The 19,967-nt window shown below is 38.8% G+C and overlaps 1 pseudogene; it reads left to right on the forward strand.

Moving 5' to 3' along the window:
- Positions 1-9,701: 9,701 nt before the first annotated feature.
- The window catches only part of LOC105500446, a 22,509-nt pseudogene continuing 12,243 nt past the window's right edge, over positions 9,702-19,967 (forward strand).

The raw sequence follows: 19,967 nt of genomic DNA on the forward strand, positions 1-19,967 counted from the left end.
CACCCATGAATGTGAGTGCAACCTCCACCCATGTAGCAGGCATTCCTGGCGTGTAGGAATATTTTCACTTACCTGTGTGCTATCCTCCCACTGTTGGTAATCTAAGGGTTCCCTAGACCTCATCTATACCATAGTTGCAAGCATAACCTGCATCCAAGAAGTGGAAAGGCCTATCAGGCAGAGATAGTTCTAGTCTTCCACTGTAACTGACTCTGGCTCCCTTGATCTAGTTTTCCTTATTAGGGCTTCAAACCAGAGCTTGAAATAAACTTTGGAAAAAAAAAAAAAAAAGTGCCTCAGGAAGATGTATGAACGCATTAAATTAAGTCCCAGGTGGCCCTCGTCAACTTGCAGCCAGCACCCAGCAGGGCAGCTCTTCTACTGCATCCCTGTTATAAGCAGAATTCTAAGGTGAAGCTGTGGAACCAGGTACTTCTCAAACAAGGACCTGGAAATTGGGGAGCTGGCCTAACATGATGGCTCCCAAGAGGAAGAAAATCAATCTCTCACATAGCTCCCTGTATTTGCAGGACATATTTAACTCCTGACAGGGTGAAGAAAATAGGAAAAAAAAAAAAAAAAGTTGAAGTGCAGGGAAGAGGAAGGTGCCTCTGGGAAAAAGCCTCTTGACCTATACAAATGGGTTCTTTCAACAGGGGAGGAAAAAAAGAAAAACAAACAAACAAAAAAACCTCTTAATTGTTACATCTGCCTTGCTTCTCAGAAGTGACAGATACCACATTATTCTATTTTCCTCTCCTGATGAGTAAGCCAAATGCTCATCCTACCCAGTAATATTATCTCTGTGGTTTGCAACAACACCCTTTAGTATGTAAAGAAGAGGATATCAACTACGGCAGTCTTTGAAACAAACAAAAAAAGAAAATGCTACAGTAAAGGGACTGGGATCCTAATGCCAACACCCTAGCAAGCAGGCAAGGACTGGAGTTATTCCCAAGGCCTTTGGATAGCACTGATGTGTATAGCCTCAGCCAGATACCCTCAGTTGCCCCAGGACCTCCCTCCACTCAGACATGATGGCTAGATCTCCAGGAAGGTAAACTGGTCTGGAACAGAATCAACAATCCCAACACCCAAGGGAGACAGGGGATTGACAGTGTTCTCCCCAGCAAGCCTGGCCACTCTGCCTTAAGTCTGACAACCATGCTAGTCACTTTTAACTGGCTGAGAGAGGCCCAGTGTTTTTCTTTCATTTTGGCTATTGTGGAGTTTAGGGGCTCTGAAAAAAAAGTCTGCTTTTATTCACTTTATTTTGTATCCATCCTACAGCATTGGCAAATGTCCAGGTTACTCTGTGTGGCAAAGAAGGCCTGCATATATGAGGTCGTGGATCGTATGCCCTCACAGATTCTGAATGAGCTCCCCAGAAATGTCTCAGGATCCTTCAGGTGTCACTACAGCAGCTGGAAACCTCCTTGGCCAGCAGTGCCTCTCCTTGAGCTTGCTTGCACCTTGTGCACTTTCTGCCAAGGTGGGCTGGCAGGCTACACTCAGCTCATGCTGTTGGCCCAGATCCCACACCTGCCAAGGGCAAGTCAGGTGTGGAGCTGTGAGTGGTATGTAAACCAGTGAGCACAGATCCAGCAACTGTACACAGCCAGGCATGCTGTGGTGGGGTGGGTAGCTAAATGTACCAGCACAGGCTCTGGTTTCATGTGATGTTGTGGCTGGACTACATTTACTGTAAGCGACAGAGAGAGGGAGGGCTATAGTGTTATATCCCCTGTAGCTCCTGCCCACAGCTTGTTGAGATGGCCAGGAAAGTGTTTCAGCTCCTTTCACTCCCACCGTTCAGCAAGTCTCAAGTTCTTGTCTTGTGACTGGGAAGAATGAGGTTACACAGACAACAGGATGGTGAGCAAGGCTTTATTGAGTGACAACAACTTTCAGCAGAGAGGATACCTGAAGTGGGTAGCTCCTTTCTTATGGGCAGTTCATCCCAATGAGCATCTGAGTCTGGCTGTGTGGAGTTTTTATGGGTTCAGAATGGATGAAATTCCTGCTGATTGGTCAATGGAAAGTAATGGGTGGGCCTGGAAAATCCACCATCCAGTTGGCCAAAAGGCATTGAGGAAGTTCTCACTCTTGATGGTGGGTTTCACCCAGAACTGTCAGTCCAGCTCCAAGGCTTCAAGCTCTCCCTGGCTTAAAGGTGGAGTTTCACAAGGGACACACCTATTTCCACCTAGGAACCTGTCTGCCTCCCACCAGTATCAAAGGTATTCATAATGGTCCTAAAGAATCCTCTGTTTTCTATGACAACAGTTATAATATCTCTCATTTGGTTCCTAATTCAGTTTATTTGGATATTCTCTCTTCTTTTCTTGGTTAATTTCACTAACGGTCTATCAATTTTGTCTTTTCAAAGAACCAGCTTTTTGTTTCATTTATCTTTGGTATTGTTTTATTTGTTTCCATTTCACTTAGTTGTGCCTCTGATATTTGTTATTTCTTTTCTTCTGCTGGGTTTGGATTTAAATTGTTCTTTGTTTCTCCAGTTCTGCAAGGTGTGACCTTCAATTGTCTATTTGTTCTCTTTCACATTTTTGATGTAGGCATTTAATGCTGTGAAATTTCCTCTTAGCCCCACTTTTCCTGTGTTCCAGAGGTTTTGATGGGTTGTGTCACTATTACCATTCAGTGCAAAGCAAGCTCCGCCTCACAGGTTCACGCCATTCGCCTGCCTCAGCCTCCTGAGTAGCTGGGACTACAGACGCCTTCCGCCATGCCCTGCTAATTTTTTGTATTTTTAGTAGAGACGGGATTTCACCATGTTAGCCAAGATGGTCTCGATCTCCTGACCTCATGATCTGCCTGCCTCGGCCTCCCAAAGTGCTGGGATTACAGGCATGAGCCACCGTTCCTGGTCTAAAAAAATTTAATGCTGATTTTATTCTTGACCCAGTGATCATTCAGTTCCAGGTTATTTAATTTCCGTATATTTACAAAGTTTTGAAGGTTCCCTTTGGAGACTATTTCCAATTTTATTTTACTGTTTTCTGAGAGAGTGCTTGATATAAGTTTGATTTTCTTAAATTTGCTGAGATTATTTTGTGGCTCATCACATGGTCTATCTTAGAGAATGTTCTATGTGCTGATAAGTATAATGTATATTCTGCAGTTCTTGAGTGGAATGTTTTGTAAATATCTCTTAATTCCTTTTGTTGTAGGGAATAGTTTATATCCATTGTTTCTTTTTTGACTTTCTGTCTTAATGACTTGTCTAGTACTGTCAGTGGAGTAACAAAGTACCTCACTCTCATTGTGTTGTCATCTATATCATTTCTTAGGTCTAATAGTGATGATTTCATCAATTTGCGGCCTCCAGGTTAGGTGCATATATATTTATGGTTTTGATATTTTCCTATTAGACTAGTCCTTTTATCATTATATAATGTCCCTCTTTGTCTTTTTAAACTGCTGTTGCTTTAAAGTTTGTTTGGTCTGATATAAGAATAGCTACTTCTGCTGACTTTTGGTGTACATTTGCATGCAGAATCCTTTTCCATCCCTTCACCTTAAGTTTACGTGAGTCCTTATGTGTTAGATAAGTCTCTGAAAGACAGCAGAAACCTGTTTGGTGAAATCTCATCCATTCTGACACTGTTATCTTTTAAGTCGAGCTTTTAGGTCATTTATATTCCATGTTAATACTGAGATGTGAGATACTATTCTATTCATTGTGCTATTTGTTGCCTGAGTACCTTGACTTTTTATTCATTATCTTATTGTTGTATAGATTCTTTGAGATTTATGCTTAAAGGAGGTTCTATTTTGGTGTACTTTGAGGGTTTGTTTCTTTCTTTAATTTTCTTTGAGACGGAGTCTTGCTCTGTCACCCAAGCTGTAGTGCAGTGGTGCGATCTCGCCTCACTGCAAGCTTTGCCTCCTAGGTTCATGCCATTCTCATGCATCAGCCTCCTTTGTAGCTGGGACTACTGGCACCTGCCACCACTCCCAGCTAATTTTTTTTTATTTTCAGTAAGAACGGGGCTTCACTGTGTTAGCCAGGATCGTCTCAATCTCCTGACCTTGTGATTTGCCCACCTCAGCCTCCCAAACGGCTGGGATTACAGGCATGAGCCACTGCACCCGGAGAGGATTTATTTCAAGCCTAATAGCTCCTTTTAGCAGGTCTTGTAGTACTGGCTAGGTAATGTTGAATTCTCTCATCATTTGTTAATCTGGAAAAGGCTGTATCTTTCTTACATTTATGAAGTTTAGTTTCACCGAATGCAAAATTCTTAGCTGATAATTGATTTGTTTAAGAAGGCTAAGAACACAACTCTGATTCCTTCTAGAATGTGGGATTTCTTCTGAGAAATCTGCTGTTAATCTGATAGGTTTTCCTTTGTAGGTTACCTGATATTTTTGCCTCAGAGCTCTTAAGATTTTTTTATTTTTTTGACTTAACTTTAGATAACCTGATAACTATGTGCCTTGGTAATGATCATTTAGTAATGAATTTCCCAGGTGTTCTTTAAGCTTCCTGTACTTTGATGTCAAGATCTCTGGTAAGGCCAGGGGAATTTTTCTTGATCATTTTCTCAAATATGTTTTCCAGACTTTTACATTTCTCTTCTTCCTCGGAAACACCAAATATTCTTAGGTTTGGACATTTAACATAGCCCCAACCTTCTTGGAAGCTTTGCCAGGGTGGGTAGAAAAAATCCCCAGGCAGGGGCATGAATAGATGTGTCTGAACTCAGACTCTCTTTGGGCAGGGCTTCTTACAGCTGCTGTGGTGGATGGAGGTGTGGTTCCCAGGCCAATGAAGTTATGTTCCCAGAGGGATTATGGCTATCTCTGCTGAGTCATATAGGTCAATAGGGAAGTGGGGGAATGCCGGCAGTCATGGGAATCACCTGCTCTCATGAAGCCTGCAGTCCTAAAAGCTGGTCTCACTCCCCTCCATGCCCCAACCCCCTGATCTCCCACCAACAGCATTAGGTCTATTTTTTTTTTGCAGCCAGTGACCAGGGCTGAGAACTTGCCTAATACTGCAAGCCTCCCTACCTAAAAAGCAAGCAGACTCACAGTTTTTCAGCATCTCAGGGAGCCTGTACAATTACCCAGTTCCTTCAAACTGTCTGTGAATTTTCTCAGCTTTCCTGGTGTGTTCCTGTAGTAGTCCTTGGAGAAAAAGTTCATGTCATGAGTCCCAACACAATGCTCTGTCATCCAACGAGAAGCTGAAAACTAGTCCTGCCTCCTTTTCATCATCTTAATCCTCAATGTCTGTAGTGTCCTTCTTTGTCATTTTTCTATGTTTGTTGGTTTAAAGTCTGTTTAGTAAGAAACTAGAATTGCAATCTCTGTTTTTTTTTTCTGTTTTTCATTTTCTTGGTAGATTATTTTCCGTTTGTTTATTTTGAGCCTCTTTGTGTCACTGCAGGTGAGATTGGTCTCTTGAACACAGCATATCAATGGGTCTTGTTTCTTTAATGAGCTTGCGCCTCAGGGTTTTTTGATAGGGGGATTAAGCTCATATGCATTTAAGGTCAATATCGATGTGTGGATTTGATCCTGTCATCATGATGTTAGCAGGTAATTTTGCAGACTTGTTTATGTGTTTGCTTCACAGTGTCACTATGATGTGCACTTCTGTGTGCTTTTGTAAAGACTGGTAACACTTTTTTCCCCCCATGTTCAGTGCTTCTTTCAGAAGTTTTTGCAAGGCAGGTCTGGTGGTAACAAATTTCCTCACCTGTTACTTGTCTGAAAAGGATGTTATTTTGCTTATGAAGTTTCATTAGACTGTATACGAAACTCTGGATTGCAATTTCTTTTCTTTAAGAATGTTAAATATTGGTCACAAATCTCTCCTGGTTTCTGGGATTTCAGCTGAGAAGTCCATTGTTAGTCTGATGAGCTTCCCATTGTAGATAATTTGGCCTTTCTCTCTAGCTGTCTTTTACCTTTTTTTTTTTTATTATTATTTCGACTTTGGGGAATCTGATAATTGTCTTGGGGTTGATCTTCTCATGGATTATCTCACTGTCTTTTACCTTTTACCTTTTTTTTATTATTATTATTTCGACTTTGGGGAATCTGATAATTGTCTTGGGGTTGATCTTCTCATGGATTATCTCACTGTCTTTTACCTTTTACCTTTTTTTTATTATTATTATTTCGACTTTGGGGAATCTGATAATTGTCTTGGGGTTGATCTTCTCATGGATTATCTCACTGGGGTTTTCTGCATTTATAAATGTGAATGTTGGCCTCTCTAGCTAAATTGGATAAGTTCTCATGAATGATATCCTGAAATATGCTTTTCAAGTTGATTTCATTGTCCCCATCTGTTTCAGATAAACCAATTACTCATAGATTCATTCTCTTCACATAATCCCATTTTTCATGCAGTTTTTGTTCATTTATTTTTTTGTTTATTCTTTTTTTCTCTATTATTATCTGCTTTTCTTATTTCAGGAAGGAAGCCTGTCTTAAATATCTGATACTCTTTTATTCATTTGTTTTATTTTGTTATTAATACTTGTTATTGCATTATAAAATTATTGTGGTGTTGTTTTAAACTCTATCAGGTCAGTTACATTTTCTATTTATAGGCTACTTTGTTAGTTCCTGCAACATTTTATTATTATTATTATTATTATTGTTATCATCATCATCATCATCATTATTAGCTTTGTTGCATTGAGTTACAATGTACTCCGTTAGTTCAGTAAACTTCATTTATACCCCTATTTTGAGTTTTGCTTCTGTCATTTCAGCTATCTTAGCCTCAGCTCAGTTCCAAACCCTTGCTGAAGAGACAATGCTGTCGTTTGGTTGAAAGAAGGCACTCTGGCATTTTGAGTTTAAACTGCTCTTGCACTGATTTTTTCTTGTTTTTGTGGGCTTATCTGCCTTCAATCTTTGAAATTTCTGGCCTTTGGATTTTTTTTTTCTTTCATTGTATTTGATGGGCTTGAAAGTTTCTTTGTGATACAAGATGGATTCAGCCAACTGGCTTTGTTTCTAGAGGGTGCAATGCTCAGTTTCCAACTCCTGGACTGTATTCTTTAAATCTGGTGGACTTGCATTGAGCCCCAACTTTGTTATCTGGTTTGTCAAGGCTTTAAGTCTACCGCGCTGGGATGAACAAGGTGCAGCAACTGCAGCAGAGTGCTAGTGAGTGCAGGAGTGTCTGCCTCTTTCTGGGTGTTCACCATGGTGGCAGAAGCAAAGCAGGGAAGGGGATTGGAAGGCCCCTGCTGGAGACTGTGTGATGTTACACTGGACGTGGTGTTTGTTTAGAGTGGGGTGATTGCTAGCACAAGTATGAGTGCCTTCTCTGTGCCCTGCAAGCAGAAGTGATCACTCAGGGTATAGGAGGATCTCCTGTCCTCTGTGCAGCATCAGCAAAAAAGTGAGCACTCACAAGGCAGGGATTTCTGGTTCTGTGCCCATCAAGACTCTGTCTACAATGCTGCAAAGGCTGTCAGTGTGATTTGAGTGAATGTGGTAGGGGGGCATGTAGGGATGCACTGCACTCCTGGGTGCTGGTGGGTCAAGTATAGCAAAACCCACCCATGCAGACACGCACTCAGCAAAGTGGTGTGAGGAGTTTCTGTGGGCTCATGGGAAGCTGCAGTATGAAAGGGAACATGCGGACTGATGAACAGTTGTAGGGGCTGCCTCACTGGAGCTCTCTATCAGTCAGGTATGATCTTCTGGTGCAGAAGTTGTGATGTGAGCCCCAGGGCACCCAACACTACCCTGTAAGTAGGCATGGCAAGTCTGGGGCCCCAAGAGAGGGCAGAAGATCAAGGAGTTCTCATATCAAACCAGCCTCATCTGATGTGCAGGATCACCATGCAGGGATCGGGTCTGACTGTTGTTACCCAATGACTAGGGTCTCTTATTCATGAAAGTTGAACTTAGGGAGATGATCACACTTTGCTACAGATTTTCCTGCACCCACCCCTGTGGGTTCCACATCAGTTGGCTTGCTGCTTTGCTACTTTGTTTGTTCCTGTGGCTTCATCTCAGAGAGATGCAAGTCAGCAATGGCCCAGTGTCTTTGCTCCTTTGTTAGTCCAAGGGAGGCAAGGAAACTTCCATTGCAGAGGCAGTGGCTGAGAGGCTTTCTGTTGCCCCAGGGGCTCTCTCCAGGGAGTTGCCAAGTTGCTACTAGCTAGATGATTGGCGCAGGCATTGGCTAGAGACCCAGGCCTGGAAGATCTTCCTGATGAGGACGTATGGGAACAGGCACCCACATTACACTCTGGTAATTTTTCTGTAGGGCAGCTGTGGTATGCTGGGGGCCCACTCCAGGCATGAGTCACCTCCGATTTTCTAGTACCTGGAGGTATTACCAGTGAAGGCTGAGAAGTAGCAAAGATGGCAACTTACCTGCCCTTTTCTCTGGTAGCTCCATCCCAGGGATATATGGACCTGTTTCTGGCACAAACACACCTCTAAGAGGTGCATGGAGACCCAATTAGGGAGATTAGACCTATTAGAGAGATCAGACTCATAGTCAGAAGGAATGGTATCAGGGACCTGCTTAAGGTAGTCTAGCCAAATTTTCACAAAGCAACTGTGCTGTGCTGGGTATATACTTCAGCCCCTGGTTGCCTTGAACACTCCAAAGCTAGAAGGCTGAAATGGCTAAGTTGCTCAAACAGCGAAGATGTCAGCCTGCCCTGACCCCTGGGATCTCTTTACCAGGGAGGCCTGGAAACTCTGTCAGCTGGTGAACACCAGTGGTGGTAGCCAGAAATCCCGGGTGGGAGGTTCCACCCAGTGATTAGGAGGAGTGTCAGGGACTCAATTGAAAAATCAGTCTGTCCACATTTTTATACGACTGTTGTGCTGTTCTGGTGTATCATTTTCACCCCTGTCAGCTTGGGCTCTTCAAAGCTTACAAACTGGAATTGTTAAGTTAGTAAAACAGCAAAGATGACGGCCCAGACCTTTCTCTGGGAGCTCTGTCACAGGGAGTTTTCAAATCTCTGTAGACACAAGAATATTGATGGGAATGGCTGGAGTCCCCTGTTGGGAAATTCCACGCAGAGAGGAGGAACAGGATCTGGTACCTGCTTAAAGAAGCAGTCTGGCCATGTTTTTGTAGAGCAGATGTGGAGCAACTGGTGGATTCCTTCCACCACCAGTACATTTAGACTCTTCAAAGCTCGAAGGGCAGAATAGCTAAGTTGCCCAAACAGCAAAAATGGCAGCCCGCTCTGCACACCACGCCTCAGCTGAAGGTGCAATGTGGTATATAAATTATATGTGAACAAAGTATGCAAAAATTATTTGAACCATGTTTTGTTATTTTAACTTTAGTTCTGGGTCAAACTAACTGCAGAAACACGAACCTTTCATGGCTACGGTTCCAGAAACTCTTCTAAAATATATTACATAAGACAAGTGATGTATCCACACAAGAATATTGATATTAGTTGAAAGATAGCACTTATAAAACACACATAAAAGATACATTAAACACACTTGTGTAATCAGGTCATCTACCTTTGTTTATCTCCTTGCCATCTACATGCTCCAACTGCTAACCTAATGATAATGTATCATTAGAGTTTGAAGTGTAAAAGTGTAAAAGTTTTAAGTGTAAAAATTACATTTTAACTTTGTGATTGATTTATCCATGGATATAACCATAAGAAATGACAGAAAGAAATAGTAAATGGACAAAAGTATTCCATTGCGTCAGGATGTCTATGAAACAGACTTCAGTTTTTCTCCTGATACAGCTGAGCTGTTACTTGAGCTCTGGGAGTTGTGGAAAGATGCTGGTGTGGCCCACAGAATTCAGCTATTGGATGAATATAAAGACAATTCTGGATGAGCTTGTGTAGAGGGGTCATGAGGTGACTGTATTGGCATCTTCAGCTTCCATTCTTTTTGATCCCAACAGTCTCTCTACTCTTAAACTTGAAGTTTATCCTGCATCTTTAACTAAAACTGACTTTGAGGATATCATCATGCAACTGGTCAAGAGATGGTCAGACTTTCCAGAAGATACATTTTGGTCATATTTTTCACAAGTACAAGAAATCATGTGGAAATTTAGTGACATAATAAGAAGGTTCTGTAAGGATGGAGTTTCAAATATGAAACTTATGAAGAAACTACAAGAGTCAAAATTTGATGCTGTTCTTGCAGATGCTATTGTTCCCTGAGGGGAGCTGCTGGCTGAGCTATTTAACATACACTTCGTGTACAGTCTCTGCTTCTCTGCTGGCTACACACCTGAAAAGCATAGGGGAGGATTTCTGTTTCCACCTTCCTACGTACCTGTTGTTATGTCAGAATTAAGTGACTAAATGACTTTCATGGAGAGGGTAAAAAATGTGATCTATGTGGTTTATTTTCAATTTTGTTCCAAATATTTAATATGAAGAAGTGGGATCAGTTTTCCAGTGAGGGTCTAGGCAAGTAATTTTTTCACTTGGTAACATGGAGATCTAACCTTCCTGTGCCTTTGAAGCTGAGCTTAGCTAAAGCCATAAAGTCATGGTACTTGGGTTTGTTCTTTGTTTGTTTGTTTGTTTGTTTCAGAGTCTTGCTCTGTCTTCCAGGCTGGAGTGCAGTGGTGCAATCACAGTGCACTGCTGGGATTACAGGTGTGTGTCAGCATGCTTGGCTAATTTTTTGTATTTTTAGTAGACACGGAGTTTCACCATGTTGGCCAGGCTGGTCTCAAACTCCTGACCTCAAGTGATTCACCTGCCATGGCCTCCCTAAATTCTGGGATTACAGGCATGAGCTACCGCACCTGGCTGGTAGTGGAGTTTTTTGTAAGTGAATTTATGAAATGAAAACACAAGATGATCTATGAATTGCACAACTATTACAGAAAAGCTTAAATTATAAGGTCAGTTAAAACCCTGTGGCCATTGCTTATACAGAACATTCTAGGAAGTCATAACCTGTATATTAGTGCACCTAATATTTCTTTAAACAATCACACATCTCTTTTACTATATATTTTTTCATCTTAAAAAAAGTCAGACCTTTCAACAAACATCGTACTGAGTGCATACAAGTAGATGGGGTAGTTACACAATTTTCTACACAACTATCTATGTAACATTGCAGAAATTGTTTTTCCTTGTATACCTGTTTCTTTATTCTGAAATTAAAATATGTCCCCATGTTACCAGAAGATTTCCTTTGCAGTTGAGAGAAATAGTACCTCTATCTCAAATGCAAAAACAAATAAGGGTAATTTGTAGCTTCTAATGGCTCTATATTCCTTCACTAAAAGATTGGAAATTATTCATTTTAAGATCAATCATTTTGTTCAAGTCTGAATATTGTTGTATCTATACAGTTTTTTTGAAACTAATTCTGTTTATTACAAAACATGAACCAAATTAAGGTTGAGTACGAATGTCTATCTGAATAATTTCTCAAAATTTTCTAGCTGTAATTTGCAAATATATTTACTTAAAAGCTAATATGATTAATACCTTAGCATGAATCAAAGGCAGAAGTGGGTACAAGGATTTCAGCCACACTCTCAAAATAGCCCACAGTTCACTTGAATAACCAAAGATAAAGGGGTTAGCTTAATGAACTGTGGAAACTAGACTATTTCTTAGAAAACTGTTTTTATGAGTACAGCAGAATTAGTTGATTATGGAGCTCAAAGAGTTGTTTAAATGTTTATATGCTACTATTGAAGCTTTAAAGGGTAAAGAAATGAATGTTTACTTCTTTATAGATTATTTTTGTAATTGTTTATGATTGTGAGTATTCTGATATGACATTAGCACGATGATGTTGTTTGCCCTCAAAATTATTACCTTGATTTTCTTATAAATACACATGGGCAAAATATATAATACATAAAAAATTAAATTAAGCTTGTATTTGAATATATGTTTATGTATTTCAAAGTACAGACACTTTGCCTACATTTTTGCCTATGTTATTCTAATCCTTTTCAGAAAATTACCTAATGTAATTATATTGAGCACCCACCTTTTCTTTTCTTTGTCCTGTCAGGAAGACCCACTACCTTATCTGAGACAATGGGGAAAGTTGACATATGGCTTATTCGAAACTCCTGGGATTTTCAATTTCCTCATCCACTCTTATTAAATGTTGATTATGTTGGAGGACTCCACTGCAAACCTGCCAAACCCCTACCTACGTTAAAGATAATTTTGTTGGTTTTGTTTTGTTGGCTTTGAATTTTTAGTAGGAATGATTCTACATTCTTCATGCAGAGTGTTTGACTTACACAGAAAGAAAGATGGGAAGTGAGCGAGGTAAAGCAGATACCAATTAGAAACTCATGTACATGTTGATTTGTTGATATCACCACAAGTACATGAGTTTCATCATTATTATAGATAGAGAGGGATAGTAAGGAGACTGTGAAAATAGCGTTGGTTAAATTAAAGCCTTGATTATGCAGCACATAAGAAGGTATTGGTCATTCATTAAAAGAATATTTATAAAAAGTTTAACACAAACCACAGGCAAGAGAAAAAAAAAGACATAGTTTCTGTCACCACACACATTACATTCTATTTCAAAAGACAGAATATGTGCAAGAAATAAAAATTGTGCAAAAGCTGTTATCTCAAGCAAAAACCCAATGCCAAGATAGCATCAGTGGAGATAATAGAAAGTATCCTGGACTCATTGATAATGGAGCTGAGAGCTGAACAATGCGCAGAAATTGGTGAAAGAATGAGGGGACAGGAAAACACACACAAAAAGAAGGTAAAGTGTTCGGGACAGTTCTCAAGGCCCCAAGTTTAGTTTACAGGGAAAGGCTGAGTGAGAATCAGATGATACTGACAGGCAACTTAGAGCCAGATACTTATTAGGCATTAATATATTTATTAAGCACCTTTGGGAACTACTAAAAAGAGTCAGGAAATGAAAATACATGATAAGATTATTTAAAAAAAGAAAGAAAGAAAGTGCAGACCATTTGGGAAATTTTGCATGCAATCTGGTAGCAGATGATGGAAAAGTGAACTAAAATGTTGATAGAAGTAATTACGCCTACATTTACAGTAATAGTACTCACTTCATACTGTGTTTTGTGGAAAAAATATTAATACAGACAAAACACTTAAAATGTCTCTGCTACATAGTGATTCAGAAATATTAATTTTGCAATTATGGTTGTTTTGTTATTATTACTAACCCTACTAATTACTTAACATGGGCAAGTCACTTGAGATATCATTCTTCATCTGATAGAACCAGATTGTTCAGCACATCAGGATTACATTCTCTTGAAAAGTCATGGATAACAGATGCCCTGTGGACTCGAATACAAGTGGACATACTAGTTTTGCCAGTAAGATGAGCAAGTTGAAATTCTAAAATTCTACTGTAAGTGATAAGGATCCTAAGTATTCTAGCTTAAAAGAAAATCATTACTCAACAATGTAAATGAGTACCCCTAAGAATATTTACAGCCAAACAAAGTGTTCACTTGATTTTACTCAAGGATGTAACTCATTCTACACTGAGATACCAGAGGTTTACATCTAAGAACAGAAACATACCCTATTAGAGCAAGTGTTTTTGACCTTACAACAAGCAACTTACTAAAACTTCCTGGTGAAACTTGTGTCTAGACACCAAAGCTCCCTACAGAGAAGCATGGAGCAAATGAACGATGCACATATAATAAAGACCAAATAATTTCTGTCACCCGGATCTGAAAAGTAACCTTAGTTTACAATAATGAAAGAATTCTGTCTACTTTGAAGATGATATTCTTTACAAAGGAACACAAGAATCTGATACATTTTAAATTAATATCATACTTTTAAGACATATGTAGAAAGTAAGCATTCTTTAACACATTATTAAGTAAACTATTAAGATTTTTGTCTACAAAAAATGTATAATTTATTCCATGGTTAAAATACAATATCTATGTTGAATGCAAATTGCATGTGCTTTATAACTTTCTAAAGAGACAAAAGCTGAGGTAAGACTAATAAAAATTCTATTGGAGCTTGCTGGAGGTCCAGTCCAGACCCGGGTTGCCTGGGTATCACCAGGGGACGCTGCAGAACAGCAAATATTTCTGAACAGCAAATGCTGCTGCCTGATCATTCCTCTGGAAGCTTCGTCTCAGAGGGGTACCCAGCGGTATGAGGTGTCAGTCAGCCCCTACTGGGAGGTGTCTCCCAGTTATGCTACTCAGGGGTCAGGGACCCATTTGAGGAGCCAGTCTGTCCGTTCAAAGATCTCAAACTCCGTGCTGGAAGAACCACTGCTCTCTTCAAATCTGTCAAACCAGGATATTTAAGTCTCAGAAGTTTCTGCTGCCTTTTGTTTAGCTATGCCCTGCCCCAAGAGATGGAGTCTACAGAGGCAGGCAGACTTCCACCCAGTTCGAACTTCCCAGCCGCTTTGTTTCTCTAATCAAGCCTCAGCAATGGCAGACACCGGTACCCCAGCCTCGCTGCCGCCTGGCAGTTCAATCTTGGACTGCTGTGCTAGCAGTGAGCAAGGCTCTGTGAGTGTGGGACCTGCCGAGCCAGGCCCGGGATATAATCTCCTGGTGTGCAGTTTGCTACGACCATTGAAAAAGCACAGTATTAGGGCGGGAGTATCCAAGGTTTCCAGGTTCTGTCAGTCACCACTTCCCTTGGCTAGGAAAGGGAATTCCCCAACCCCTTGCACTCAAACTTTATAAATTTAATATTGGCATAGACTGGAGAAAGCAAATCAGAATAAGTATTAATCAATTTTAGCCAAGCACATCTTCACCAGGAATTGTAGCGTGAGTGAGCTACTCATGAGGGTGACCAGATCTCCCCTGCGGAAAGCCCTGGTGGCCTCTCCCATTATGGTGCAAGTGCTGCTGCCTCTGAGACACAGCAAAGTGATGATGAGAGCTCCTCACATGCAGTTATAAATAGCACATCAATTTAACAGTGTGATTTCAGGGAAAAGTTGTTCCACCTAAACAATAACCTGAAAAATATGATCATTCAACTATCTAACTATATACTGTGCAATTCTGTATTATAAATGAGACTCTCAGGACTAATTCATAGAAATTCTAAACCACAACCAGACTCCAGAATATCAATGATACTTAACCACCACCTTTTATGATTATCTTTTCCTTTTTTGAAAGAAAGACTGGAAAACTCTGACAAAATTTAAGTGAAGTGTGAAGGATTATGGAGGAATATAAAGGTAGACATAAAATCACCCCAACTGTGAATAACTTTTCCTCAGTGCTTGTAGTTAGGGAAGGAAACCTTTGATGGCTTCAAACTAAAACAATTCTATAGAAAACCTGCCTGAAATAAAGATATGTGATTTAGTGGAATGACAATATAGAATTAAAGCCAAGTGGTGCCACTTTCCAAAAACCTATTTTGGTAACTGTAATATTATAAGTGAAGAGTCTGGGTATAATATTTTCTAATATTATCACCCCGACTGCTATGTAATAATAGCTCCATTTCATTTCTCCCTTACACACACACACACATACATATATTTACATAAACACCCTCAGTAGAGGCCAGTTGTCTCATATTACACATCTTCTTGAAAATAAACTGAGTGATTGAGTCAAAGACATAATTTGCTCAATAATTCCTAATAATACTTGATTTTCTCTCTTTAGTAATTTGTACCAATTCTCTCAGTAGTGCATGCTGTATTGATATGCTTTTATGATGGAGTAAACCGTTTTTTCACAGGAAATGGAAGAGTTTGTACAGAGCTCTGGACAAAATGCTGTTGTGGAGTTTTCTCTGAGGTCAATGTTCAGTAACATGACAGAAAAAAGGGCCAAGGTAATTGCCTCAGCCCTTGCCAAGATCCCACAAAAGGTAAGCTAAAGTTCCTTACTAGTATGGAAAACTATTAAAAGAGGCTGCTAAAGTCTGTAAAGAATCCAATTATAGAAATTTCCTGCCTAGAAATGTAGCTGTTGGGAAAGCACTAACTTTTAGATAGTTCAAAATCAGAAATATACATGGAAGATGCTAAAATAATACAAAGGGTATGTTCATGGGTAATGAATTTGGCACTAATATTGTGGTCAGGAATAAATATATTAAGAGGTGTAGGTAAAGTTTTAGTATTGCCATGATATTGGGGTCAGGTAAGAGATATCACCAAATTCTTTCCCTGTCATTTGATCCTTATGTGCAAGGATTCCTGAGGGCGTTGGACACACTACAGATGTTATCAGAAGAAGTTACGTTTTAATGGGTAACTTCACTAGCATAATAACGATAGCAGATATTTCAAAATGTCTAACATGCATCATGCAATTTAGGCTTGCCATGTAATCTAGCCTGATATACTTCCTCTACATTTTGGAATAGGCCTAAGTGACTGATGTTCAGGGAAAGAATGGCCTAGGAAAACAGACTTAGTCCAAGTTCCCAACCAGCCAAGTAGATTTAGAGAAAGGTTAAAAGCATCCTCCCTTGCTGGACTGGGCCCAGCCAATGTCTGAAGCAGGAAGATGAAAGAGAAAGAATGGAGATGGATCCTGACCTGAAGATGGATCCTGTGCTGTATAAAACGTGGCTCCACAAGGACTCAGCACTATCAGATTAACAACTCCTCCCAGTGGAGGCAGCAGAAGGAAATACAGGAAGGAGTCAACCAGAAGGAAGCCAGACAGGGGAACAAGTTCAGATGCCCCTTCCATAGAACATAGTAGGAATATATTTTCTTCTGTATAGAATAAAATGGTGAACTTTGTGTATTTGTCAATTGCTTTTTAGTTCCATATCTGATATAGTCTTCTTGTAATGACCTACACTAACATTTTTGCTGAAAACTCAGTTATTTCAATACTGATATAACAAGTAAAAGTTAAACAGTGTAAATTATTGTTTAGTTTATGAGGATTGCTTCGGAGTTCCAAAATTAGTAACTTAAATATCAAAATGTCTTGGCTATAGTAGAGTGTATTAATCACTGTTGTCAAAGCTTTGTAGCACATTGTCTAAGTGTTAACCATCAGTTGAAAAACTCAGAAAAATACAATTTTGAATTTATTCAACAGGTATATCTTTATTTAAGATAACAACAGGTTTCTCATTTCAATGCTGAAAAAACAACCAAAATTAGCAATACTGATAAGACTCTGAATTTGTCTCAAAAATTATCCCTTGAAATATCTCCTGGAATTAGTGCTTGGTAATTACTAATTTCAAAGAAGTTATACATGCTACCTTTGTAGCATTAATTTATTTCTTACAAGTAGCTAATTTAATCAACTTGCTTTTTTGTCCATCAAAGGACACCAAACTCTAGTGTAACAACTTATAGACAAGCAGAGATACATGAACTGCTTCCCATAATACTAAAATATGAATAAATTGATGTTTAATTTGGAAGATGAAAACTAGTATAAAATACATAAAAAAGTAAACATATAGGTCATTACTAAATTGTTATACAGATTGTTTCATCACCCAGGCATTAAGACCAGTACCTATTAGTTATTTTAACTGATCTTCTCTCTACTCCTACCCTCCACTCTCCAACACACCCCAATGTATGTTGTCCACCTCTATGTTTCCATGTGTTCTCATCTTTTAGCTTCCACTTAATAGTGAGAACATGTGGTATTTGGATTTCTGTTTCTATGCTAGTTTGCTAAGGATAACAGCCTCCAGCTCCATTTATCTCCCTGTAAAATACAAAATCTTGCTTTTTTATGGCTGCACAATATTCCATGGTGTCTATGTACCCCATTCCATTTTCTTTATTCAGTCAATCATTGATGGGCATTAAGGTTGATTCCATGTCTTTACTATTGTGAATACTACTGCTATTAATAAACATGTGTATGTGTGTTTATAAGAGAATGATTCATCAACCTTTGGGTATATACCCACTAATGAGATTGGTGAGTTGAATTGTATTTTAGCCTCTAAGTTTTTGAAGAAGTGCCACACTGTCTTCCACAATGGTTGAACCAACTTACACTCTCACTAACAGAATATAAGCATTCCTTTTTCTACACAATCTCACTAGCATGTGTTACCTTTAGAGTTTATATTAGCCATTATGACTGGTTCAAGATAGCATCTATTGCGATTTTGATTTGAATTTCTCTAATGAGCAGTGATGTTAAGCTTTATTCATATGATGATTGGACACATGTAGGTCTTCTTTTGAAAAGCATAACAATTTTTCGAATACTTGAACTTCATTGATAATCTCATTTTCCTAAACTATTGTTTGGAAAATGCTTTTTTTCCTTATATACTTAACTAATTATAAAAGTTAAGAAAATGAAGTGTTAGCATTCTGTTTACATCAGTCTTTGAGTAGTTTTATTACCTAACATCCTCTGATCTCATTGTTAATAACTTTAGAGTTCTACCATTCTATAACTTTGGAGTTCTACTCATGGAAAAAGATATTTTCTTTACTGTAACAAGTTATGTGGAGATTTGATGGGAATAAACCACATTCTTTAGGACTCAATACTCGGGTTTACAAGTGGATACCCCCAAATGAACTTCTCGGTATGACTCTGGAATACAAATACTGAATATATTGGTAGCAGCCCATTAGAGTGTTAATAATTAATCATGAAATAAGCTTATTGAAAATTTGTTATGGAAAAACTTAAAATGAAACTTCTTTATATTTATTTTCTAGTCCTATGGGAAAAATTATAAGCTATAATTGTTGGCATTTGATGATATACATTCACATTCTTTATGGTCAGGATCAGAGTATTTTTATTTCAGGTGTTATTACGTCTCACAGAATTTTTTATAACTTCATAGATTGTCTCTTTGTCTCCTGTTTCTATAACTTCACACCTGTTCTTTCTTTTTATGCAGGGTTATTTCAAATGTCACTAAAAATAACAGCTCTTCTGCTATCACCAGAGACTCTGCATTTTCTGTAGGATTAAATTCCTAATCTTAGTCATAATGTGATGACACATTTCATGATGAAGTGTGACCTGTCCTTCCGCAATCGTAGCACCACCACCACCCCACTGACTGCTGCCTTGCACATCTCACATTTCACATTCTGTGACTGCATATAGGAGAACACATTCTTAGATGGTCATCTCTTTTATTTGCTTCCTTTTTTTTTTGCACATTTTATTTAGATTGCACTTTTTCTTTAGTCCAACTGTTAATCTTGTTTAATTTTTTTTCAGTCTGAAGTCACACACACCATATAGCTTTCACTTACATCTCCAGCAGAAGTAGGCACTCTTTCCTCTGAAGTCTGAAACACAATTTTAATTTAGTTCAAGGTTTTAGCTAGAAAACACTGTCACTTGAGCGTTTAGTTGTTCATTTCTCATTTTATTCCTATGAATAATATTGCTAAAATTTATCCAATCCTATGTTATCCAAAAACCAGGGCTGTTTTTACTCATGGTGGATCCAATGGCATCATGAGTGATCTACCATGGGATCCCTATGGTAGGCATTCCATTGTATGAGGATCAACCTGATAACATAACACAAATGAAGGCCAAGGGAGAAGCTGTTAGACTGGACTTCAGCACAGTGTCAAGTACAGACTTGCTCAATGCACTGAAGACAGTAATTAATGATCCTTTGTGAGTGTAACAATTTTTTTTACTAGGTGGTATTTATAGATAGCTTATCTTCTCAATAGTAAGTATGAGTTTCATTCTTTTTTTAAGAGACTAATTTTGAAAGAATTTACATGATATAACCAATCTGAAATCTTCTTTTATTTTACAGCAGTTATTTAAAAATTGTGTTTTGAACTTCACACATGTAATGGGTATCCAACAGTGAAACAATGTTCTACACAAAAGTAATTTTAAAGTAATATAGCTAATATAAAAAAGACACGTTATGTTTTATTTATTCTTTTTCTTTTTTATACTTTAAGTTCTAGGGTACATGTGCACAACATGCAGGTTTGTTACATATGTATACATGTGCCATGTTGGTGTGCTGCACCCATTAACTCGGCATTTACATTAGGTATATCTCCTA

This window comes from Colobus angolensis, unplaced genomic scaffold (genome assembly GCF_000951035.1).
Source record: "Colobus angolensis palliatus isolate OR3802 unplaced genomic scaffold, Cang.pa_1.0 Scaffold665, whole genome shotgun sequence".
Classification (NCBI taxonomy): Eukaryota; Metazoa; Chordata; class Mammalia; order Primates; family Cercopithecidae; genus Colobus; species Colobus angolensis.